Source organism: Xenopus laevis, chromosome 8L, assembly GCF_017654675.1.
Source record: "Xenopus laevis strain J_2021 chromosome 8L, Xenopus_laevis_v10.1, whole genome shotgun sequence".
NCBI classification, from domain to species: domain Eukaryota; kingdom Metazoa; phylum Chordata; class Amphibia; order Anura; family Pipidae; genus Xenopus; species Xenopus laevis.
The window spans coordinates 32,042,933-32,070,047 of record NC_054385.1 but is presented as its reverse complement, the minus strand read 5'-3'; the positions used below and the strand labels follow the sequence as shown (position 1 = coordinate 32,070,047).

General features: G+C 43.3%; 1 protein-coding gene and 2 long non-coding RNA genes across 6 annotated transcripts in view; all 3 read right to left on the bottom strand.

Annotated features, from left to right (window-relative positions):
- Positions 1-8,317: 8,317 nt before the first annotated feature.
- Positions 8,318-13,852, bottom strand: LOC121396991. The gene is made up of 3 exons (XR_005963310.1): positions 13,792-13,852; positions 8,791-8,847; positions 8,318-8,503 (listed from the first exon to the last, which is right to left on the bottom strand). It is a non-coding gene; the product is annotated as an uncharacterized LOC121396991 (long non-coding RNA).
- Positions 13,853-13,857: 5 nt separating this feature from the next.
- On the bottom strand, positions 13,858-20,876 carry LOC121396998. Its single transcript, XR_005963320.1, has 3 exons — positions 20,680-20,876; positions 17,264-17,361; positions 13,858-13,898 (listed from the first exon to the last, which is right to left on the bottom strand). It is a non-coding gene; the product is annotated as an uncharacterized LOC121396998 (long non-coding RNA).
- A 1,422-nt stretch (positions 20,877-22,298) lies between these two features.
- Positions 22,299-27,115, bottom strand: part of LOC121396983 (serine-rich adhesin for platelets-like) — a 29,313-nt gene continuing 24,496 nt past the window's right edge. For 2 of the 4 annotated variants that reach the window (XR_005963291.1, XR_005963292.1), the window contains one exon: positions 22,300-22,843. The gene's annotated coding sequence lies outside the window, so the exon portion shown is untranslated. Of the gene's footprint in view, positions 22,844-27,115 lie in introns of all 4 variants that reach the window. The other 2 variants (XR_005963293.1, XR_005963290.1) reach the window with 2 other exon arrangements.

Sequence of the window (27,115 nt, the reverse complement as noted above, 5' to 3'; positions counted from 1 at the left end):
AGAAGACAGCGAGGAATGATACGGTGGCAATTACATGTATAAATACCCCCAGAACTCAGAGAAAGATGGTACGGGAGGCAATTACATATATAAATAAACCCAGAACTCAGAGAAAGATGGTACGGAGGCAATTATATATATAAATAAACCCAGAACTCAGAGAAAGATGGTACGGTGGCAATTACATGTAAAAATACCCCCAGAAAACAGCGAGGAATGATACGTGGAAATTACATGTATAAATACCCCAGAACTCAGAGAAAGATGGTACCGGTGGCAATTACATGTATAAATACCCCAGAAGACAGAGAGGAATGGTACGGTGGCAATTACATGTACAAAACACAGAGAAAGATGGTACGGTGGCAATTACATATATAAATATCCACAGAACTCAGAGCAAGATGGTACGGTGGCAATTACATGTATAAATACTCCCAGAAGACAGAGAGGAATGGTTACGGTGGCAATTACATGTATAAATACCCCAGAACTCAGAAGAAAGATGGTACGGTGGCAATTACTTGTATAAATACCCCCAGAACTCAGAGAAAGATGGTACGGAGGCAATTATATATATAAATAAACCCAGAACTCAGAGAAAGATGGTACGGTGGCAATTACATGTAAAAATACCCCCAGAAGACAGAGAGGAAATGATACGTGGCAATTAAATGTACAAATACCCAGAACACCGAGAAAAGATGGTACGGTGGCAATTACATATATAACATACCCACAGAACTCAGAGAGGAATGGGACGGTGACAATTACATGTATAAATACCCCAGAACTCAGAGAAAGATGGTACAGTGGCAATTACATGTATATATACCCCCAGAACTCAAAGCAAGATGGTACGGTGGCAATTACATGTATAAAATACCCCCCAGAAGACAGAGAGGAATGGTACGGTGGCAATTACATGTATAAATACCCAGAACTCAGAGCAAGATGGTACGGTGGCAATTACATGTATAAATACCCCAGAACTCAGAGAAAGATGGTACGGTGGCAATTACTTGTATAAATACCCCAGAACTCAGAGAAGATGGTACTGTGGCAATGACATGTATAAATACCCCAGAAGACAGCGAGGAATGATACGGTGGCAATTACATGTATAAATACCCCCAGAACTCAGAGAAAGATGGTATGGTGGCAATTACATGTATAAATACCCCCAGAAGACAGAGAGGAATGGTACGGTGGCAATTACATGTATAAATACCCCAGAACTCAGAGAAAGATGGTACGGTGGCAATGACATGTATAAATACCCCCAGAAGACAGCGAGGAATGATACGGTGGCAATTACATGTATAATACCCCCAGAACTCAGAGAAAGATGGTACGGAGGCAATTACATATATAAATAAACATAGAATTCAGAGAAAGATGGTACGGTGGCAATTACATGTAAAAATACCCCCAGAAGACAGCGAGGAATGATACGTGGCAATTACATGTATAAATACCCCCAGAACTCAGAGAAAGATGGTACGGTGACAATTACATGTATAAATACCCCCAGAACTCAGAGGAGAAATGGTACGGTGGCAATTACATATATAATACCCCAGAACTCAGAGAAAGATGGTACGGTGGCAATTACTTGTATAAATACCCCCAGAACTCAGAGCAAGATGGTACGGTGGCAATTACATGTATAAATACCCCCAGAAGACAGAGAGGAATGGTACGGTGGCAATTACATGTATAAATACCCCCAGAAGACAGAGCAAGATGGTACGGTGGCAATTACATGTATAAATACCCCCAGAACTCTGAGCAAGGTGGTACAGTGGCAATTACATGTATAAATACCCCCAGAACTCTGAGCAAGGTGGTACAGTGGCAATTACATTTATAAATACCCCCAGAACTCTGAGCAAGATGGTACAGTGGCAATTACATGTATAAAGACCCCCAGAACTCTGAGCAAGGTGGTACAGTGCAATTACATTTATAATACCCCCCAGAACTCTGAGCAAGATGGTACAGTGGCAATTACATGTATAAAGACCCCCAGAACTCTGAGCAAGGTGGTACAGTGGCAATTACATGTATAAATACCACCAGAACTCTGAGCAAGGTGTACAGTGGCAATTACATGTATAAATACCCCCAGAACACGAAGAAAGATGGTACGGTGGCAATTACATATATAAATACCCCCAGAAAACAGAGAGGAATGGTACGGTGGCAATAACATGTATAAATACCCCCAGAAGACAGAGCAAGATGTACGGTGGCAATTACATGTATAAATACCCCCAGAACTCAGAGAAAGATGGTACGGAGGCAATTACATGTATAATTACCCCCAGAACTCAGAGCAAGATGGTATGGTGGCAATTACATGTATAAATACCCCCAGAAGACTGAGAGGAATGGTACGGTGACAATTACATGTATAAATACCCAGACTCAGAGAAAGATGTTACAGTGGCAATTACATGTATAAATAACCCAGAACTCAGAGAAAGATGGTAAGGTGGCAATTACATGTATAAATACCCCAGAACTACGAGCAAGATTGTACGGTGGCAATTACATGTATAAATACCCCCAGAACTCTGAGCAAGATGGGTACGGTGGCAATTACATGTATAAATACCCCCAGAAGACAGAGAGGAATGGTACGGTGAAAATTACATGTATAAATACCCCAGAACTCAGAGAAAGATGTTACGGTGGCAATTACATGTATAAATAACCCAGAACTCAGAGAAAGATGTTACGGTGGCAATTAAATGTATAATACCCAAGAACTCAGAAAAAGATGTTACGGTGGCAATTACATATATAAATACCCTAGAACTTAGAGAAAGATGTTACAGTGGCAATTACATGTATAATTCTACCCACACTAATAATAGAACTACCCTGAATAAGTTTATTAATATTAATGTTTTATTAAAAAAATACTGTTTGAAAAAACTGCTTCCTGTATACTCAAAAACGGCGATAGGGCAACTCACTCTGTAGATCTGCGCTCCACATCTTGCCCCTAACCCGCCTTCTGCCAAAACCGGAAGCGATGCGACTTTGGCAGCGACAGGAAATGTCGTCAGTGATGTGATGCTGATGTGTCAACATGTCGTTGTGAACTGCTGCTGCTTCCAACCTATTACCCCGTTGTAATCACTCCTTAATGCAACTTGTCACCCGCTGCTCACAGCCTGTCCACCTGACAGACCCCCCCTTCGCACCCGCTCTCCTCCGGCTGGCTCTCTGCAGCTCGGCCACTCTGGGCAGGATAAACCTGGAGGCGAATGTCCAGAACCAGCCCCGGCAGAACACTGAGCAATGAGTGGCGACTTCTGGCAGCCATCCCTCCTGTTGCAGAGCGATCTCCAGTGACAGTGGGGCCAATGCGACTCTGTCAGGCTGCAATCAGCATCCAAATTAGCCTGAGAGCCCTCAGGTGGTCAGATGGAAACCGACACCCACACATCTCTTAGTGTGCTTGCAATTAAGCACCGCTGATTCCACCGCATCATTCATTTATAGTACTAAATGATAAAGCAAAGGGGACTTCACCCGCACAGTGCCCTAGATGTACTTAAAATGATACACTTCCTGGTTCTACCAGCACTGTTCTCTTAGGGGCAAATTCACTAAGCCGCGAAGCGCCGAACGCTTGCGTTAATTCGCTAGCGTTTGGCATTTTCGCTACTGCGCAAATTCACTGACGAACGCTGGCGTAGTTTCACTGGTGTTACTTCGCAACCTTACGCCTGGCGAATTTTCGCTAGCGACGAAACTACGCAAATTCACTAACTTGCGCAGTGTACTGAACGCTACCTTTACGCTAGACTTCCTTCGCCACGTCAGACCTGGCGAAGCCCAATAGAGTAGATAGGGATTGTTTAAAGAAAAAGTCAATTTTTTTTCTAAGTCCCAAAAACGCTGGCGTGTTTTCTACATGATGGCTGATAGGCTGAAAAAGATCGAAAATTTTTTGGGGGCTCCCCTTCCTTCCCCCTACATTTCCTGACTCATGGCAACTTACCTAGACAGTGGGCACACGTTTAGGGCAAAATAAAAATTTTATTTGCTGATTTGAAGGTTTTCTAGGCATTTGTAGTGCAGATACGTGTTCCTCCATTGAAATTGAATTTCGCGGCCGTATGCAAATTAGCCTTCGCTAGCGTAACTTCGCTTTATATAGCGAATCAACGCTAGCGCAACTTCGCAACCTTACGCTACCCCTGTGCGCACTTCGGATTTTAGTGAATTTGCGGAGCCCCTGGCGAAACTACGCCTGGCGAAGTGCGGCGAAGTTGCGCCTGGCACAACTTCGCATCTTAGTGAATTTGCCCCCATAATGTGCTTCTCATTCGGCACCCCGGAAATATAGCCGCTCAGTTTCCTTGGTGTGAGCGTATCACCAAGTACTGTAGGGGAAAGTTTAAAAGCCTCAGCAGAAGTGAATTCAGACTCTTAGCATAGTGTAAACCACTCGCTTCCACCCAAACCAACCCTTCCGCCCATTCAGCGACCCGCAAGCTAAATGGACCGTCTCCCTGCCTAATAGTTTAAAAATTTGTATCACCTGATGTGCCTTTTCACTCGCTTGTGCACAAGCTTTGTCAAAGTCAGGCATGATCCCTGGGTGGGTAAAGGGACAGGCATGTTGCCAGCGTGTAAAGGGGTAGGGGCGTTCCCTGCGTTGGTAAAAGTGTGGGCGGGTTCCCTGTGTGGGTAAAGGGGTGGGCAGGTTCCCTACGTGGGTAGAGGGGCAGGCAGGTTCCCTGCATTCTATTACATTCTATTGTTAGAAACAAAGCGGGTGTTTCTTTTCATTGCACAAACACAATTGGTCAAACCGGAATATTCTCCAGTTCTGTGTGCCAGAGGTGCAGGGAGTTGGGCAGAAAAACACAAACAATGGGTTTCATGTGCTGCGTAACAATCACTGCCTTGTGTTTATTATAAAGGAGAGAGAACAACCTGGTCGGCCAATCAGAATGCAACTTCTGTGTTGGTGGGAGGGTTCGGGTGGGATTCCTGTGTGGATAAAACACATTTGCTATAGTAAGTACATATCTAACATGTGACTTATGGTACATATACTGCAATAACTAATGCAGCCATTGAGGGAAGCTTAAACTGCCTTTTCCATTCAGTACCATGGACAGCACTCTGTGGCTGCAGCTCCTATTGATTGACACACTGGTTGGTGGCACCGCTGTCACAGCAAAGAGTCAGTTCTATACACCTACAGATAACATTTTTATGAAATTATTTCTATTAGATATCCTTGTACCACTGATATAGGTTGACTCTGTGGTCGGACATGTATACGTATAGGTTTATCTAAGTATGTGGCATATGGGGGCCCCAAAGTGAAGACACCCCATTTGAGCTATCAGTTCTGTCATTCCAGATACTGCAAAATCAACACATTTTCAGATTTCTTTTGAGGGGCAAAGGTAGAAAAGGGGACATTAAACCCCAAAAACATATTTTTGGAAAGTACACATTCCACTGAATCCCAATAACTGTAGATATGCTTGTCTTTCTACTCCAAAGCATCAAGCCACAAACCTTTCCTAAATGTTTATATGTGGTTACATTTCCAAAAATATGAAGAAAACGGCAAGCACTCCTGGAACCACTCGTAAGTAAAATCAGCTTTTATTCAGTCGGTTAAAAACATGGAATCCTGACGCGTTTCGTATCTCACCGATACGTAGTCATAGGCATAATGAACAGAGTAACATGTCGGCTTATTTAAATTGTTAAACCGGAAATGACATATAAGATGACACTATATTTAAATCTCAAATAGGTTTCATTAACCATTTCGTGTACATCCATTTTAAAATGTTAAATATAAAACAAAAATTACCCAAAATGTTTTCAAATTAACTGAAGAAAAACCAATACAAATTTTCTTTCAACTTGTCTAGCTATATAGCCAAATAACCTACTGCTGCAATGTTGCTCAATCCATGTTTCCAAAATGTGTTAATCTCTTAAACAAATGTTGCATTTTTTTAGAGCAACTAGTTACAATTTTGTTTGTTGCATTAAGACTTTTCTGAATGCTAAAATTAGCTATACTTTCTTTTCAAAGGAAACAATATGTTGAAAGTTGAACTATAACCTTCACTATGGATTGAAAACTAGAATATATACACCAGATAATAATATATCATAAACGAATGGAAAATTATGAAAAATATGAAAAGTTGAAACTCAGAAATTTAGAAAAATGCAATAAATGAAAAATGCAATAAATGAAAAATGCAATAAATGAAAAAATTGAAAAAAAGGGGGGGGGGAAAAATAAGTAAAGACAAAATACACAAAATATTAATACAATACATTTTTTGCATTTTTCATTTATTGCATTTTTCATTTATTGCATTTTTCTAAATTTCTGAGTTTTCAACTATTATACTATTAGTTACCAAGATAAAAAAAAATCTAAATACAAGCGCAGAGAGCACATTGGCCCTGGACCCCTCCGCCAACATTGTGGACCTCCCCCTTGACCCCCTCTGTTGCAAAAAGATGAGCACACGAGGGGGGGGCAGCAAGCTTCCTCAGGCAGCGGAGAGAAAGAAGTTGGGTCTGAAAGGACAATGTAGAGTCAAGGGTTGGAAATATAATGAAACTAATAACGTGGACATGCCAGTGGGTCCCAGTTCTGACACTGCCTGTCAAATAAATGCATATCTGGCTGCTGTCCATCTGCTGTATAGTATAATAAAAAAAACATTCTCAACCCTTATCTATGAATTACTTCTATAGCCCACTACCAGAAATTGTCTTATTGGGCAAAACCTGAGCATGTTCTGTACCAACAAAATAGAAGATTTAAGAGAATAGCACAATACCATGTATGTTGCAGGTGGGGAGCTTACCGCTTTATTAAAGTGACCACCTGTGCATCAATGTGGTCACTTTAAATAAAAGGGGTAAGCTCCCCACCTGCAACATACATGGTGTTGTGCTATTCTCTTAAATCTTCTACATTGTACTGACGAGTGCCGACTGTCTAGAGAGATCTGCACCACCAGGGCAGGAAGCATACTTACTTACGATAAATGTTTTTCTAGTAGGCCCGAACCGGAGGGCCGACGAGAAAGCCCTAGCTTTGAAAAAGCCTTGGGTGGGATGGTATTACCATGCCGAGTTTTCCAACTATTCCTCAGGAGTAGCAATCCTAATTTTCCCGTGGTATCCCCTTCAGATTGATAGATGCAAAGTAGGACCGCAAAGGCAGCTATATATTCATACATGGCTTTATTCAATCATGAAGTGATACTAGCTTCAATATATATATACCTCCCCCCTATCGGGACAACTGGTTAAACCAACTCATGGAGTTTGCTGCAAATTACCCACGCTGAGGTAATAGCTATGGGGGACTTCAACCCTTTACTTGACACAAACCTGGACAGGCTTAGGAAGGACAATAGTATACACCATAACAAAGCCACTAACCTAAATGAGCTAACAGCGCAGGCGGGCCTAATAGAAACCTGGAGGCATCTACATCCAGATGTTAGCCAATTTTCTTGTTACTCTCAATCACATAAGGTTCTGTCGCGTATTGACTTTGCATTTGTCAGCCGAAGAGCACTACACTGAGTAAGGGGTGCCAAATACCTAACCAGGGGGGTGTCCAATCACGCGCCCCTAGAAATCCAAATTATACTGGAAAACCAACAGGTAAAACCACGTTGGTCCTTGAACCCTGCCTGGTTAAACATACTAGATAACCAAAAAGCCATAGACGATGCTATAGTTGAATATATGTTAATTAATGAACATACGGTGGACCATTTAGTACTCTGGGATGCCCTAAAGGCGCATATTAGAGGGCTGTTCAACAACGAGATTAACTCATTTAAAAAACAATCAAGGTTGGAACAGGAACAACTAGAACAAGCAATTAATAGGCTCGAGCTGGAGGTGATAAATAATCCCGATAGCTGGGAAATTTGCTGAGTTATATAAGGCACAAAATAAATATGAGGAACTGCTAAAGGGGAAAGCCCAAGCCAGTTTGGATTTTAGGAAACTAGCCATAAATGACTGTGGTGAAAGAGCTGGAAAGATGTTAGCTCACCTAGCCAAAACATACACCACCCCTCCAGTAATGTGGTGTGTTTTACCTCCAGCCACCAGAGGGCTTCAGTTGATATTAAAACACTGGGTAAAAACCCATTGGTGGCCAGGCTACCTCCCCCATCAAATAAAAAAAAGAAACATTGCTAGCCAGTGTCCCCCCTACAAGTAAAAAAAACATTGGTGGACAGGACCCTCATAAAAGTAAAAAAAAATCATTGGTGGTTAGAGCCCACATTACGGGTTATAAAAACAAACATTAGTGGCCCAGAGTTTTAAAAAATGGTGTTCGATGGAACTTACCTTCTGTCTTTTTCCTCCTTGGCAATTTCTTCATTCTCCTCGGCGGCTTTGTCTCCCTTTGGCGGTTACCCGTGCCCCTCCTAAAACTTGAAATCCACCACCGGGATATCTGTAAATAAAGAAAAACAGAACCAAAATAAAAAACATGAAAATAAAGCAGATAAACATAGAAATATAAGTAAAGTAGAAAACAAATTTACAATAATATATCCTCATTCAATGAGGCAGGTATTGTACTAATATGTTTGTTCTTGCACCATAGTAATAGTGAAAAGTCAAGCATCTCCCTGAGAAACGACCAGGGAAGATTGTCTGAGATTAAATAGTGAGGTATTAGCATATATTCTGTAAAAATTCTGAAAAGGAATGACAAACCCAAAGTATTTAAGTACTAACCGGCTCCCTTGCACTGATCAGTTCCGGACTGTGCCGCGCCTCAATTCATTCCATAAACTGCAGGTAAAAAAGTGAACACAAGATGGCGCTAGAGCAAAGGTTCCATAAATCACATCATTCAGGAGTAAAGGGAAATGGACACTAGATGGCGCTGAAGTGACAGTTAAGAAAAGAATGGGGCTACAGCTTTTAAAAGGATAAATTAGACAGAGAACATAAAACATTTCATACTTGAAGAAAAAACCACACATGTGAAAAGGACCAAAGAAATCTTTAGGCGTAATTCTAGACCCTGACTTGACAATTACATTCGGTATCGATCCACTAAGTAGTGGAATATCATTAAAATGTGGGTAAAAAGGGCCGGAGCAGTGGGAAGGGATTAGAGGCATTGCTCAATGGAGTTTATTAGTCACAGCGGTGGGTACAAGATTATCCGGCATCATCAGACATGGGATTAGAGGAGATTTCTTTAGTAACTCCATCCCCTTGTGTCACTTTAGGGGTAAGGGAGGTGAGTTAGATCTAGCGATCTACATCAAACCCCTGCCTTACATAATCTCACTACTTTAGAAGAGGCACATTACACACAGTGGCGGAACTAGTGGGGGTGCAAAGGGTGCGACGGTGCCAGGGCCCGAGCCCCTGCACCCCCGATGGGGCCTGCCGCCGCCCGCAACCAAGTCCAAGAGCAGCAGAGAGCCAGTAAATCGGAGGAAAGCCTCATCGCAGTCTCCACGGTTTCCGCGCTTCCTGCGGCTGCCACTGCCAGTAAGTGTCAGGAGTCTCTGTCTCCACTCTCACCAACAGCTGCTCCTGCGCTAAGTGTTTGGCTTCAATTTTCTGCCTGGTTTCCGGGCCCTACCCTGCCCTCCCCTCTCTCTGGCAGCTTAGCTAGTAAACAGAGGCAGAGAGAGAGCAACTCCCCTCCCACAACGTGCGGCTCTTCTGCCCAATGGAGAGCTAGGATTAGGATAGGAGGCGGGACAATGATTCGCAAGAGGAGAGGGGAGGGTGCAGCAAAAGTTTCTTTTTGTGAAGAGACTAGTGCACGCAGCAGCTTAATGCCTGGCACCCTGCCTCCATGAGACTCGACTCTCACCTCACGGCATCACAGAGGGGTTTGGAAATTGGGTGTGTACGAAACTAAAAATTATTTTAAAATGTTTGTCTAGAATGTTTGCCCAACTTAAACTTTAATTACAGATTAAACAAATGTCCGGGATTCATTCTGTTGAGGTTGGAATCCAGATGAGATGTAATACTTTGTAGGAAATGCAGAATATCCTGACTACCTTTGGCATTATTTTCTGCTAGAGGTCGTTCAGTCTATTTCTGCAACTGCTACTCATTACATCTAGTATAGGTGTTTGACAAAGTAGGGCACTCATGGACTGATTCTGTGCCATCAGGATGCTGGATATACTGGAGGAGATGGATTCTTGCTTTCTATGGTATTTATTTATTTCCTGGTATTTATAGAACACAACATATATTCTACATAGCTTTACAAAGAAAATATATATACATACGCCGAAAGCCACAAAGTTTTCCGATTTCTTTTTTCGGAAACTTCATGACTTTCAGGCATGTGCAGTAGAGCTAAACCAGAAAATACTCCTACTGCGCATGCGCCGCCAAACGCCGGGCAATCCAGGAAGAAGACCGCACGGGAGAAGATGGCGCCTGTGAACTCCGTGGACAGGACCTGCGCCAAGGGGTAAGTAGCAACTTAGCGGCATTTGCCCTGGGGGAGGTAGGCCAGGAGGGAGGGGGGTCAACACAGGGGAGGGATTTTAGCGCCAAAGGGGTTTGGTTCTCCTTTAATAAATCTGCCCCTTAATTCAATTTAATCAGAAGCCATTTAACCTGCCTGTATGTTTTTAAATTGTGGATGGAAACCACTTGGAGGAAACCCATGCAGACCCGGGGAGAATATGCAAATGCTTTGTAGATAGTGCCCAGGCCAGAAGTGAACTCAAGACTCCAGTGCTGAAAGGCAGAAGTGCTACCCACCATGCTGCCCCTGGTATAGTGTCAAGTGTAGTGGAGGTCATCACCCTCCAAATATCAGTCACTCAAAACTGATGCCCAAAGGACCTACAGACAGAGTGATGGACAATACTTGATGGTAACTAAGCACTGTGAATCCATATTGGTGGCAAAATCATCCGGTTGGGTTTAATGTATAAATATTTTTTGGCAGACTTAAAGGAAAACCATACCTCCAGAATGAATCCTTAACCAACAGAGAGTTTATACCATATTAAATGGCTTATTAAAGAATCTTACCAAACTGGAACATAGATATCAGTAAATATTGCCCTTTTACATCTTTTCCCTTGCGCCCCCATGTTATGATAATCTCTGTGCTGCCTCAGAGATCACCTGACCAGAAATACTCTGCAGCTCTAAGTGTAACAGGAAGAAGTGTGGAAGTAAAAGACAGAAATTTGTCCATTAATGGGGTGCTTCACCTTTAAGTTAACTTTAAGTATGTTATAGAATGACCAGTTCTAAGAAACTTTTTAATTAGTTTTCGTTATTTAATTTGTATAGATTTGTAATCATTTCTTCTGACTCTTTCCAGCTTTCAAATGGGGGTCACTGACCCTATCGAAAAACGCTCTGTAAAGCTACACATTAATTGTTATTGCCACTTTTTATTACTCATCTTTCTATTCAGGCCTCTCCTATTCATATTCCAGTCTCTTATTTAAATCATTGCATGGTTGCTATGGTAATTTGGGCCTAGCAACCAGATAGCTGACATTACAAACTGGAGAGCTGCTGAATAAAAAGCTAAATAACTCAATCACCACAAATAATAAAAAATGAAACCCAATTACAAATTGTCTCACAATATTTCTCTCTACATCATACTAAAAGTTTACTCAAAAGCGAACAAACCCTTTACCTGGCTCATGTCACATAACATGTATGTTTGCCCTTGGTTAGTTTGTGTGCACTGTACAATCCCAGTGGCAGCCCTTACTTCTTAACATTTTTTTTTAGGAATACCTAATGGTACATACTACTAAAAGGTCTATTTCTACGAAAAGGTTTATTGAGAGAGTATAGTTTTCCTTTAATCACCAATTAGTGATGTGCGGGGTGGGCCGATACCCAGGGGTCAGGTGAGTTCGGGCCAACCTTGCTGCTCCTCTTTCTGGTCACGGGTGGGTGTTGGCTTTTCTGCCTGCTCTCCCCGCCCGCGACCATAGACTGCTGGCTTCCGACTTCTGTTTTATAGGCTTGCGCCTGTCCTGCCTCTTTTGTGATGTCATCAGTGGGGTGGGCCTATAAATGGAGGGAGGAAGCTGGGTGCGGGTTGAGTTTTTCTAGGCCCACCCATTAGTAGTATCAAAACTGAAGTAGAGCCTTTTGCTATGTCGGAGTGTTGCCTTCACTAATTATTATTGGGTGGCTTTTGGCTGCAAACATTTTCCATGCAGCAACTCATATTCATCAATTCAATCATATGTTCCTAGGATTTTAAATTATGGCAGATAAAAGCATATGCGCCTACTGTATAGAAACATTCCAGAGTAGGGCTCTTTGGCTCCTTTTATCCCTTCTTTCCCTAACCAATACGATTCTATAGATCTTGGGGGCCGTTGATCTTACAATGGAGTTTTATGCAAGTAATTGGGAGTGGTGAAACCAGACAGCAGGTTTGACGCTTTGCATAATATGGATTACTAACAAATTAAGACAACACATCAACATCACACACAAGCTGGGCACAATACCTCAAAACACTATACGTTGGTGTCTGAGCAGCAAGAGTATTTCAAGTTAAAGGGGACTTATCACCCAAAAAAATTATTCAAAATCCTATTTTATCACATTAGTCAAGCAAAATGAACTTTAATTACACTGTTTAAATGATTTGAATCTTGTTTCCTTCAGTCTGGGAATTCAAAATGATAGCAAGTAGGCAGCAGCCATTTTGTGGACACTGTTTTTAAGGAAAGCCTTGCATCCAGTGGCGTAACTACCGAGGAAGCAGACCCCGCAGTCGCAGGGGGCCCGGGAGTACAGGGGGCCCGGCGAGGCCTGCTTCCTCAGTAGTATGCGCAAGTGCAGTGCCGGCCTTAAGCCGATTTCGTCCCCCGCATTATGAAGGTAGCCACTAGCCAGGACAAGCTGTTAGTAATTGTTCCTCTTCCTCCCCCCCCAAAGTTCAAAAGTAGAAGAATCTCTAAAGATCTGCGCCAGACCTGCTGCATCATCAATCACTGTGTGCGCTTCGTGCAACAGTGTGTGAGGTAACATTTTGTAATACACAAAGTTTTCTTTTTTAAAGAGCGCACACAGTGATTGATGATGCAGCAGGTCTGGCATGGATCACATCAGTCAGGGTAGCGTCTAGTTCCTACCTTTAGAATGGACCTGACGTCACGGTCATGTGATCGTACCATGTGACCGCTCCACTGAGGAATTTCCTATTAGTGAGCTCAGCATCATGGGAAAGAGGTAATGGTTCTAGTGGTAGGCTGCGGACTCTTGATAAGACCTGCAATTTGTACTGTACATTTGGTACAGGTTGCTACCTGTACCTTAGGTTTTCTTCAGTTCATTGTGTCGCTGGATGTTTGTAGGGTGAGGCGGGGAGTTGAGATTTATTTTAATATATGTGCTGAGGTTATTATCTATGAATCCACCACAGTGTCATCTTGTTATGAGTGCTGGGGGTATTTATAATTAAAATTGCTACCGTGCTATCTTGATATGAATTTTGGGGGTATTTTACATGAAATTGCCACTGCATTCATTCTGCTTAGTGTTTTATGGGCATTATAAGTGAAATTGTCTGTGTTGTTTCACCTGCAATTTCTTAAGAAATCAGCAGTTCTATGATCTGGAAGTCATCTCAACTGACATGTTCTTAGATGTAGCTCTCACTGCTGAGTTATAAACTGTCTCTGGAAGTACCTCCCACAGCAATGCCGGACTAAGTCTGAACCTGTTCTGTACGACCAAAGCCATAATACTTACCATGAGAGTGTCCCAGGGAAATGTCTTGTCTTCCTCTGTCTTCTGATCTCAATTCCATCCCTTCTGCTTTATCCTGCTCTTTTTTTCTGCTTCTTACCTGCATATTCCTGATAAAGACAAATGTATGAACATTATCAATAAAAAAAAATACCTAAATCAGGGTTTTTTTGGACAACTTACTTTTCAAAAGCTCCAGTCATTTTTGTACAATTAGTGTGCTTGCAATTAAGCCCCGCTGATTCCACCCGCATCATTCGTTTATAGTACTAAATGAGAAAGCACAGAGGACTTCACCCGCAACGGTGCCATAGATGTACTTTAAATTATACACTTCCGGATTCTACCAGCACTGTTCTCTTAATGTGCTTCTCTTTTGGTACCCCGGAATATAGCCGCTCAGTTTTCTTGGTGTGCGCGTACCACCAAGTACTGTAGGGGAAAGTTTAAAGGTCTCAGCAGAAGCAAATTCAGACTCTCAGCATAGCGAAAACCACTCGCTTCCACCCACACCAACCCTTCTGCCCATTCACCAACCCCGCAAACTAAATGGACCATCTCAATTTAAAAATTAGTAGCTTTGTCAAAGGCGATCTTTCCCTGCGTGGGTAAAGGAGCGGGTTCCCTGCGTGGGTAATGGGGTGGCCGGGTTCCCTGCGTGGGTAAAGGAGTGGGCGGGTTGCCTGCATGGGTAATGGGGCAGGTGGATACCCTGCGTGGGTAAAGGGGCAGGTTGCCTGCGTGGGTAAAGGGGTGGGCGGGTTCCATGCATGAGTAAAGGGACGGGCATGTTGCCAGCGTGGGTAAAGAGGCAAGTTCCATGCATGGGCAAAGGTGCGGGAGGGTTCCCTGCATGGGTAAAGGGGCGGGTAGGTTGCCAGCGTGGGTAAATGGGCATGTGGTTTCCTGCATGGGTAAAGAGGCGGATTCCCTGTGTGGGTAAAGGGGAAGGCGGGTTTCCTGCGTGTGTAAAGGGGCGGGTGAATTGCCTGCGTTGGTAAAGGGGCGGATGGGTTTCCTGAATAGGTAAAGGTGCAGGCGGGCTCCCTGCATTGGTAAAGGGGCGGGTGGGTTTCCATGCATGGGTAAAGGGGCAGGCGGGTTCCATACGTGGGTAAAGGGGCGGGCGGGTTGCCTGCATGGGTAAAGGGGAGGGCGGGTTCCCTGGGTGGGTAAAGGGGTGGGCAGGTTCCATGCGTGGGTAAAGGAGCAGGTGGGTTCCATACGTGGGTAAAGTGGCGGACGGGTTCCCTGTGTGGATAAAGGGGCGGGCGGGTTCCATACGTGGGTAAAGTGGCGGACGGGTTCCATGCATGGGTAAAGGGGCGGGCCGGTTCCATACGTGGGTAAAGTGGCGGACGGGTTCCCTGCGTGGGTAAAGGGGCGGGCGGGTTGCCTGCATGGGTAAAGGGGGAGGGCGGGTTTCCTGCGTGTGTAAAGGGGCGGGTGAATTGCCTGCGTTGGTAAAGGGGCGGATGGGTTTCCTGGGTGGGTAAAGGGGTGGGCTGGTTCCCTGCGTGGGTAAAGGGGCGGGTTGCCTGCATGGGTAAAGGGGCAGGGGTGGGCGGGTTCCATGCATGGGTAAAGGGGCAAGCGGGTTCCCTGCGTGGGTAAAGGGGCGGGTGGGTTTCCTACATGAGTAATTGGGTGGGCGGGTTCCATGCATGGGCAAAGAGGCAGGTTCCCTCTGTGGGTAAAGAGGCAGTTTCCATGTGTGGGTAACGGGGTGGGCGGGATCCCTGTGGCGGTAAAAGGGGCGGGTTCCCTGCATGGGTAAAGGGGCAGAACAGCCTCTTTATTAGAGAGAGAATAGGTGCACACTTTTTTTTTTACTCCTCTGGGATTGTCTCCCCTGAGGGGCAAAGATGTTTACTACAAGTGACACACGGGTGCTGCTGTGTATTATTGGCACCCGGTGTTCTGGGTCATTATAATTATATCTTCATAATCATTATTAATATAATTATGGGGAAAAAGATGCCTGATGTTGGGTTGCCCCTTACCTGCCCTTATGTTGGGGAGAAGGAGCACAGCTTACAAGCAGGCATCAAGGAGGGAGGGCAGATGCAGGGTGGGGTGCAGCCCACAAGCAGGCAAGGAGGAAAAAAATCCATTATACCCTCTCTCATTGCATAACAGCCACCAGTGGGAATTATCTGCTGACTGGCGCCTATGACAACACAGCCAAAGTGTGGACACACCCTCTGTGGGGGCCAATAACGACTCTCGCTAGCCACAAAGGGAAAATCACAGGATTGAACATTTCGTTAAAGGAACCACCAAGAACCTTCAAGCTGTTGGCCTAATATAACCCCCCATAGTGACTCTTCAGGGTGTGTAGATAATTGAAATAGATGTTTCTAAATCCTGACTGCCAGGTGTGTGGCCCTCTTGCTACAACTCCCATATCCTCCTTTTCCCTGTGTGGATAAAACACATTTTCTATAGTAAGTACATATCTAACATGTGACTTATGGTACATATACTGCAATAACTAATGCAGCCATTGAGGGAAGCTTAAACTGCCTTTTCCATTCAGTACCATGGACAGCACTCTGTGGCTGCAGCTCCTATTGATTGACACACTGGTTGGTGGCACCGCTGTCACAGCAAAGAGTCAGTTCTATACACCTACAGATAACATTTTTATAACATTATTCCTATTAGATATCCTTGTACCACTGATATAGGCTGACTCTGTGGTCGGACATGTATACGTATAGGTTTATCTAAGTATGTGGCATATGGGGGCCCCAAAATGAAGACACCCCATTTGAGCTATCAGTTCTGTCATTCCAGATACTGCAAAATCAACACATTTACAGATTTATTTTGAGGGGCAAAGGTAGAAAAGGCTACATTAACACCAAAAAACATATATTTTTTGGAAAGTACACATTCCACTGAATCCCAATAACTGTAGATATGCTTGTCTTTCTACTCCAAAGCATCAAGCCACAAACCTTTCCTAAATTTTTATATTTGGTTACATTTCCAAAACTCCCCTCAAAGTTTTCACCTTGAAGTATCTTATCTCTCAAATACTATTAGTTACCAAGATAAAAAAAATCTAAATACTAGCGCAGAGAGCACATTGGCCCTGGAACCTCAGCCAACATTGTGGACCTCCCCTTGACTCCCTCTGTTGCAAAAAGATGAGCACACGAGGGGGGGGCAGCAAGCTTCCTCAGGCAGCGGAGAGAAAGAAGTTGGGTCTGAAAGGACAATGTAGAGCCAAGGGTTGGAAATATAATGAAAGTAATAACGAGGACATGCCAGTGGGTCCCAGTTCCCCCAGTTCTGACACTGCCTGTCAAATAAATGCATATCTGGCTGCTGTCTATCTGCTGTATAGTATAATAAAAAAACATTCTCAACCCTTATCTATGAATTACTTTTATAGCCCACTACCAGAAATTGTCTTATTGGGCAAAGCCTGAGCATGTTCTGTACCAACAAAAGCCATAATACTTACCATGAGAGTGTCCCGGGAAATGTCTTCTTCTGTATTATGATCTCAATTCCATCCCTTCTTCTTTTTACTCTTTTCTTCTGCTTCTTAATGACATATTCCTGATAAAGACATGAAAATTGTTAATTGAAAAACCCAGGTTTTTTTTGGGGCTACTTAAGATTTCCAAATCTACCATAATTAATGTGCAATCCCACTAAATCAATAACATTGAATAAAACGACCATGCTTACGCAGCCCTAATGCTAAGGGGACCTGTCACCACATTCCCCTCTAAAGGACTGAGCAGTGACTATAAGAAAACTAATCCTATGCTAACCAGGCCTCACACTTCCTACTTACTTGGGTCCTGGCTGTGGTTCTCCTGCAAAGTGGCTTCTTCAATAGATGTTCCTCCTCTGATGCACATCTGCCCCTGTGACTTGTCTCCTTTCATATTCTTCTAAACTCCACCCTCTTAGAACCTCATATGTGTCTCACTACTCCCTCTAGTGGCCAAACACTATATATACAGCTAATGTCTAATCTAACCCATCTCTACTCTTCCATCTAGGAAGAAAATGGTAATTAAAGCTGTAATTACAGATTTAACCCTTTCACTGCAGGCCGATATGGCCAATTAGAAATAAAAAAAATCATGTTTCACATAATACAATCACATATATCAGACACATCATTTATGTTATGTACGAGACACAGTATATTTGGAAAGTTCAATTTCTCCTCAACACGTCAATACCAAATAATAGAATTTAATGAATATTTCTCACTTGTATAGATCAAAACTCCAAGCAGTTCACTACTAAAATTCCAAAGCACTGCTGCCCAAAACTCCAAAACCACAGACCGCTGTCAGGCGCTGATCAAGAACATCAGGAATCCAGCACAATTATCATCAAGTGAACAACCCCTTTAAATTGACTAGTGCGCTCCTCCCAATCGGCAGAGGGCGGGGGAAAGGTGGAGTGCGTTAATTTAAGTTTTGTCATTTGCTATAATTATCCATATATCACCATCATTACAGAGCGGTTATTACTTGTAGTCTAGTATCCTTCCATTTTTTCCAGGAAGCAAATCCATTCCATAGGCTGTGACTGTACTGCGCCACATCTCACGTCTCATACATGTTTTGCAGACAAATCCACTGATGTCTAAATACTTTCAGAATGAAGCATGTCTGGAAATGATCTTATTTTATTTAACTGGAACATCTTTGAAATATATAGAAATATATGGCTCCTTTATCTATACTATTACTTTTTAATAGTTGGGGGAGGGTCAGGTTGAACATGGACAGGGTTTTGACATTATGGGGGATAACTATGGGTGACAGCAAATGAGGGAAAAGGAGGATGGGGAATTTCTGTCATATTTTTGTCAAGTCAAAGCAATTGATTTAACCCTTCCACCCTCAGAGAGACCTTCAGTACCCAGCAGATGTATTTGGACTCCAGACTAATGTCACCTCTCCCCGTACACTACTTCTGTGCACCTCTGAAGACTGAATCTTCAAAAGTAGAGGAGTAAAGTACTTCCCCAGTCTGACCCGCACCCAACTCAAACCCACAGCAGTCGCCCACATTTCAACCCGAACCCCCAACATGTGGGTTTGAGGTCAACCAGCACATCACTACAGGGTAAGAGTCAAATATGTTTTGGTATAACATGGGGGCAGCCGTGTGTTTTAGGTGTAGGTCATTTGGTGCAGTATAACTTGATGGTAAATGAGGGAAAGAATCCTTTATACACCCATTACCATTAGAAGAAAGGAGGTTCTGCCTAAATATTTGGAAGGGGTTTGTTATACAGTGAGAGCTGTGAAGATGTGAAATTGTCTCCCTGAATCAGTGGTACAGGCTGATACATTAGATAGCTTTAAGAAGGGGTTGGATGGTGTTTAGCAAGTGAGGGAATACAGAGTTATGGGAGATAGCTCATAGTACAAGTTGATCCAGGGACTGGTCCCATTGCCATTTTGGAGTCAGGAAGGAATTTTTTCCCCCTCTGAGGCAAATTGGAGAAGCTTCAAATGGGGTGTTTTGCCTTCCTTTGTATCAACTACCAGTTAAGGCAGCTTAAAATAAGAGTAAACAGTTTGAACTTGATGGAAGTGTTTTTTTTTCAACCTAACTTACTATGTTACACTGATTATAAATACAATAATGCACGTGGGGCTGCAGGAAAGCTGCAATTGCCCCATTATCTGAGTTGTTTCACCTGCAATTTCTTAAGAAATCAGAGGTTCTATGATCCGGAAGTCATCTCAACTGACATGTTCTTAGATGTAACACTCACTGCTGAGTTCTAAACTGTCTCTGGAAGCAATATCAGCACAAAACAACATGAAGAACACAGAACCGGCACACGGAATTGCTCTTCCATGAGGGGGTGATCCCCTATGTCTATTGTGATTGGATTAGTGGAAGAGTTTATACGTCGAGAACTTCCCACACCAGTCAGTTGAACTGAAGAAGCTGCTCGGATGAGTAGTGAAACGTCTTCATTGATTCCTCAGCAAGTCCAGTTGTTTTTAGATTTACCTATACTAGCTTCTAAGTGTCTAACTTTATGAATGTTTCCCATAAAATAAACACGTATATCAGAGACATAATTTAGTTTCTGCATGAAAACACAGATTTGGACAGTTCAATACCCCAAGAAGACAGAGAGGAATGGTACGGTGGCAATTACATGTATAAATACCCCCAGAACTCAGAGCAAGATGATACGGTGGCAATTACATGTATAAATACCCCCAGAACTCTGAGCAAGATGATACGGTGGCAATTACATGTATAAATACCCCCAGAAGACAGAGAGGAATGGTACGGTGGCAATTACATGTATAAATACCCCCAGAAGACAGAGAGGAATGGTATGGTGGCAATTACATGTATAAATACCCCAGAACTCAGAGCAAGATGGTAGGGTAGCAATTACATGTATAAATACCCCCAGAACTCAGAGAAAGATGATGCAGTGGCAATTACATGTATAAATACCCCCGGAACTCAGAGAAAGATGGTACGGTGGCAATTACATGTATAAATACCCCCAGAACTCAGAGAAAGATGGTACGGTGGCAATTACATGTATAAATACCCCAGAACTCAGAGAAAGATGGTACGGTGGCAATTACATGTATAAATACCCTCGGAACTCAGAGAAAGATGGTACGGTGGCAATTACATGTATAAATACCCCTAGAACTCAGAGAAAGATGGTACGGTGGCAATTACATGTATAAATATACCCAGAACTCAGAGCAAGATGGTACGGTGGCAATTACATGTATAAATACCCCCAGAAGTCATAGGAAAATGACAAAGTGGAAATAACATGTAAAATAACCCCAGCCCCAGATTTCCATTATGATGCACTATTGACTTAGTAAAATATTATTAGTAACAGAATCTTACTTTGGAAGCAGCAGGTGAATAAGAAAATAGCGTTTCTTGTTGCTGTCAGCTGATTCCTTTCCTCTCTGTTTAGCTGCGTGTTCTGTGCAGGGGGGGGATCAGGTTACACAGACAGGAGCCAGCAGAAGTGATGAAGAAAAAAAAACTTTTTTGGCACAAAGTATTTCAATGTACAAACTGGCCAATCAGGGGGCGCTCCAGGTTTTACAGCAAATTGAAAGTGCTGCTGTTAAAGCTCCCTAATTGGCCTATTCATGCTGAAGGACCTCCTTAGGTGGCTGTGGAATAGCCTGGGGATTCAGGAGAAGTATTTTCCTGGCGGGGCCCCACCGGGGGTGCAGGGACCAAGGGCCCTGGATCAATTGCACCCTGTGCACCCCCGGTAGTTCCGCCACTGGGACTAAGTCTGAACATGTTCTGTATGACCAAAGCCATAATACTTACCATGAGAGTGTCCCAGGGAAATGTCTTGTCTTCTTCTGTCTTCTGATCTCAATTCCATCCCTTCTGCTTTATCCTTCTCTTTTCTTCTGCTTCTTACTGGCATATTCCTGATAAAGAGTCAGACAAATGTAGGAACACTATCAATAAAGAAAAAACGATAATCAGGGTTTTTTGGACAAATTACGTTTTTAAACAATTAGGTCACAAAAGAGAGAGAGCATGGCCCATAGGTTTGCACCCTCCCACTATATCCATCTGAATTCCCACCATGAAATTAAAGATAAAACTTAACCTTTGCTTATAACAGTAAAAATAATGTGCCAAAAAATATTATAAATTAAAAGAAGATTAGGAGAGAAAAGCTAGCCTGACTTAGTAGTCATCAGCTTATAGACGGAATACGAAGAGTTAAATTGTGACTTATTGATCTGAGTTAACACAATTCCACTTCCCATTAAGCAATGTGCGATTAAAGGACCAGTAATACTAAAAAATGTTTTATTAAAAAATCTATTCTACCCACACTAATAATAGAACTACCCTGAATAAAGTTTATTAATATTAATGTTTTATTAAAAAAATTTACCCGCACAGTGCCCTAAATGTACTTAAAATGATACACTTCCTGGTTCTACCAGCACTGTTCTCTTAATGTGCTTCTCATTCGGCACCCCGGAATATAGCCGCTCAGTTTCCTTGGTGTGCGCGTACCATCAAGTACTGTTTAAAAGTCTCAGCATAATTGAATTCAGACTCTTAGCGTAGTGTAAACCACTCGCTTCGACCCAAACCAACCCTTCCGCCCATTCACCGACCTGCAAGCTAAATGGACCGTCTCCCAGCCTAATAGTTTAAAAATTAGTATCGCCTGATGTGCCTTTTCACTCGCTTGTGCACAAGCTTTGTCAAAGGCAGGCGGGATCCCTGGGTGGGTAAAGGGACAGGCATGTTGCCAGCGTGTGTAAAGGGGTAGGGGGGTTCCCTGCGTGGGTAAAGGGGTAGGGGGGTTCCCTGCGTGGGTAAAGGGGTAGGCGGGTTCCCTGCGTGGGTAAAGGGGTAGGGGGGTTCCCTGCGTGTGTAAAGGGGTAGGGGGGTTCCCTGCGTGGGTAAAGGGGTAGGGAGGTTCCCTGCGTGGGTAAAGGGGTAGGGGGGTTCCCTGTGTGTGTAAAGGGGTGGGTGGGTTCCCTGAGTGGGTAAAGGGGTGGGTGGTCCCCTTGCGTGGGTCCCCTGCATGTGTAAAGGGGTGGGCGGGTTCTGTGAGTGCGTAAAGGGGCGGGCGGGTTCCTTATGTGGGTAAAAGGGCAGGTGGGTTGCTTGTATGGGTAAAGGGGCTGGTGGGTTCCCTTCATGGGTAGAGGGGCAGGCAGGTTCCCTGCATTCAATTACATTCTATTATTAGAAACACTGCGGGTGTTTCTATTCATTGCACAAACACAATTGGTCAAACCGGAATATTCTCCAGTTCTGTGTGCCAGAGGTGCGGGGAGTTGGGCAGAAAAACACAAACAATGGGCTTCATGTGCTGCGTAACAATCACTGCCTTGTGTTTATTATAAATGAGAGAGAACAACCCTGTCGGCCAATCAGAATGCGACTTCTATGTAGTTAAGGTGTGGACGGGAGGGTTCGGGCGGGAAATGTTCTGTCTTCTTCTGTATTATGATCTCAATTCCATCCCTTCTGCTTTATCTCTTTTCTTCTGCTTCTTACTGGCATATTCCTGATAACGACAAATGAATGAAAATTAATTAAAAAAACGATATATTTTTGGGGCTACTTAAGATTTCCAAATCTACCATAATTAATGTGCAATCCCACTAAATAAATAACATTGAATAAAACCACCATGCTTACGCAGCCCTAATGCTAAGGGGACCTGTCACCACATTCCCCCCTAAAGGGCTGAGCAGTGACTATAAGAAAACTAATCCTATGCTAACCAGGCCTCACACTTCCTACTTACTTGGGTCCTGGCTGTGGTTCTCCTGCAAAGTGGCTTCTTCAATAGATGTTCCTCCTCTGATGCACATCTGCCCCTGTGACTTGTCTCCTTTCATATTCTTCTAAACTCCACCCTCTTAGAACCTCCTATGTGTTTCACTACTCCCTCTAGTGGCCAAACACTATATATATAGCTAATCTATAATCTAACTCATCTCTACATTGCCATCTAGGGGAAGAAATGGTAATTACTGTACTGTACAACAGCTTTAACCCTTTCACTGCAGGCTGATATGGCTGATTTGAAATAAAAAAAATTATGTTTCACATAATACAATCACATACATCATGGAAAGTTCAATTTCTCCTCAAAACGTCAATACCAAATATTATCATTTTATAAATATTTCTCACTTGTATAGATCAAAACTCCAAGCAGTTCACTACTAAAATTCCAAAGCACCACTGCACAAAACTCCATATGTCTGATTTCAAGGCCAAACATTACACTAACAGTAAGTTTACCCTAGAAAACTACACATTATTAGAAAGAGCAGATTCTGGCAAAGCAAAAATGAGTAAATATATCTATGTATGCTGTATTTTGCTACAGGGAGCGAGGGGTCCAGTTGAGTCTCCATCAGCTGTTTTATTGGGACTAAAGATGTTGGTATCAGTCTGAGCGACACTAGAGTGATGGCCAACAGCACACTGCCTTTATAGTGCAGTTAATGCTTTGATATTATTATTATCATAACCATACATTACACACATTATGTATGTATTATGTATCAGGATTAGTACTTCTTCCTAATGAATTTCTTAGTATATGACTAAAGGACTTGATATATAAGAGCTCCCTACAGACAGCACTGCCTACCTGCCCCCCCACCTGCTCTTCTGCACCCAGTGAGGTGGGACCAGTGGGGTACAGCTATTTGCCACTTCGGCACTACTATCACCTTGAGTGAGGATCTCAGCCACTTCCCTTCAGCTTCAATTGTGAAAGCAAAGAGAGGACAAACACTAGCATAGCATACCTCCCAACTGTCCCGCATTATGCGGGACAGTCCCGCTTTTGTTCGCCTTTCCCTAGGTCTCGGATAGCAAGGAGAGATGTTCTGTGGCGGTTTGGATTCCTGCACTTCTTGCCGACTTCCAGGTTCAGCACTTCCGGCGCAGCAGAGGGGAGGAGCAGTTGTAGGAGTGACACCGACGGACCCCCCTCAAGGGATCCCTATCTTCGAAAGGCCTCTTACAGCTTCCCAAAAACTCCTGCCTTGTGCTGAAGGTGGCTAAGACGGCACAATGGAGTGTGGGAGTTGTGGAAAAGTGAACGGCTTTCCTTAGTTGCTCGCTGCAGTGGTAAAACTACATTTCCCAGAAGGGGTTGCGGCGCGCAAGAACTTCCTGGCAAGAGCGGCGCCACCTTGTGTTGACGCTTTGGATTGCGGCTGCGCGCTGCTGCTAGAGGTTGCTAGAGAACTGCTTGTTTAAAATTTTACGTGCTAATGGCAGCTCTGAGTCACAAATAATGCGATCGTTTTATCTTACTGTAGTTAGACAGATATTGTTTATTAATAAGAAAGTAGGGGCTTTTGGGGTAGTTGCGAAGTTAGGAAGAGCTTGCGCATTACAAGCAGTATTTTTTACTATGGATGGTAAGGGACGGAGTATTTGGCTGCTTTTTGTGGCCTTGAGAGAAACTATAGAAATGAAGTACTGCGCAATGTATTAGCTCTTGTTTTGTCATTTATGCTGTGCTGTTTCCTGACGTGCCAGCCCTGTAATTAACCAGCACCTAGGGCCGTCCTCAGAAACTATGGTCCTACCTCCCAACTGTCCCTTTTTCAGAGGGACAGTCCCTCTTTTGTACTGGAAAGTCCCTATTTTCTCTGCACTGAACAGCCAGAAAAAGAAAAAAAGTTTCTCACTTAATTGGCTTTTAGCAGAGAGCCCAGAACACCTAACAGGTGCAAATAAGATACTTTGTAACCATTTTGAGACACAAAAGAACAGTTTAGATAAGGAGAAATAATTTCAAACTTTCATGACCTGGCAAATGAACATGGTAATTAGGGGGTGTGGCCACAGAAAGGGGCGTGACCAAAAAATTGCTGCGCTACGTGCGGAAACAATTTTTTGTCCCTCTTTTTACTTCCAAGTTGGGAGGTATGGCATAGAAGCAGTGGTGTAACTCAAGTGTGTCGGGCCGCCCTGCAATGCGGGGCACATCTGCAGAAGGGAGATAGGGGAAAGTGCTGTGTTGGACTTAAATATTTTAATCATGCCAGACTCTACACCTGACATATGGATATTCCAGTGCATGAGATTCATCTTTATCTCTAGTGTGAGGCAGGTGGGTGCAGTGCTTGGCCATTGCAAACATCAGACTATTGATTACACAGAAGACTGGCAAGTATCTGGCCCATATGGCAAAAAGCTTGATCTTGCTGGGGGGTCTTATTTACAAAGGCCCTGGTGCTGGCGGCGGCAAAACAGTCCTGTCTTTACTAGCACCCTGCACACACTGGCACTCCCTAACTTGCATGTTTGATTGTCAAGCAAGCTAAGGAGTAGTTAGAGAGTGAGATGATGGATGTCTATGTGCCTCCTTCCATCCAACCCTGTATAATTACAGCACAATACATACAAATACCAAGAACTCGCTTAAGCTCCTGTTATTGGGCAATGGATCTGGGGTGTAATACTCATCAGAACGTACATTGTCCCTGTTCTGAATAGTAACTCAGCAATGACCATCCCTATCCTGACAGTGATCAGCTGCCTCACTGCCCACGCTGGATATATAGATCAAAACACTGCTGTTTCTATAGGCCTCAGCTTCATATTTGATTATGTAAATTAGGGATGCACCAAATCCACTATTTTGGATTTGGCCGAACCCCCAAATCCTTTGCGAAAGATTCGGCTGAATACTGAACCGAATCCGCATATGCAAATTAGGGGTGGGAAGGGGAAAACATTCTTTACTTTTTTGTTTTGTGACAAAAAGTCAAGCGATTTCCCTCCCCTAAAATTAGTATTCACATTCGGTTGCAGCATCTTGGAAAGACATCAAATATGTATATATTACCTAAACCTTGTCTACCTAATTCTATAGAAATACTGTTTATTATTCACTATGGGTAAGACTGTGCAATATAATAGCTGTTGATTGTAGCTGGTGTGCAAGACAATTCTGGGCAGAGGGAGAAGCCTTTGGGATGTCACTTTCAAGGGCCCATTAGGCTCAAAGTAGCTGGATGTTTGCACGGGTAGCATCTCAAACAAGGCACAATTGTACAATCCTATTCCTGTACGTACAACAGGCCTACATTGCTTTATCTCAACTCCCCAATGTATCCAACAGCCTCTCATAGACTACTGGTCCTTGACAATACATAACTCCACATGGGAGAGGCAAAGCCAAAACTATTGAGTTCTTTGTCCCTCTACAAGTGACTTGCAGAATATACACTATTTGGCATTGAAGCTGTGGTCATGGAGGCCCAGAACCTATTCAGATGATTCGGAGGGAATAAAGAACAGCACAGCACAGTAGCTTCTTCAATAATTGCAAGAAACTGAATGTGCCACCCAGACTCACTCAGACACAACATAACAAAACAATTGCAGGTCATGACTTATTCTGGCAGTGAAGCAGGTAATACATCAGCAGCTCTTTTTGCTCCTTGTGGCCTGTGATGAAGAGGCTGTTGGGTGTTGTGGGTTAAACTTCACCAGCATCTGAGGAACCACAGCAACACATATAAAAGTAACTGCTGCCATCTTGTCCTAGTTTACCTCCTAGGAACCTACAAATGGTTCTCTGGGAAGACTGATAACATTTGTGCATAGAGATGGTGTCACTGCATGTACCACTATAATGGCAGATTTAGTATCATAGACATGCCAGGAAAAAACAGTTTCTAAAACAAATATATATAGTAATGGTGGTATTGTTGGTATAAAGCTGTAGCAATGGCAGGACTTACTTGCCTGTGCTGTTTGTGAACAAGATGGCACCTACTGATATCCTCTACTTGCG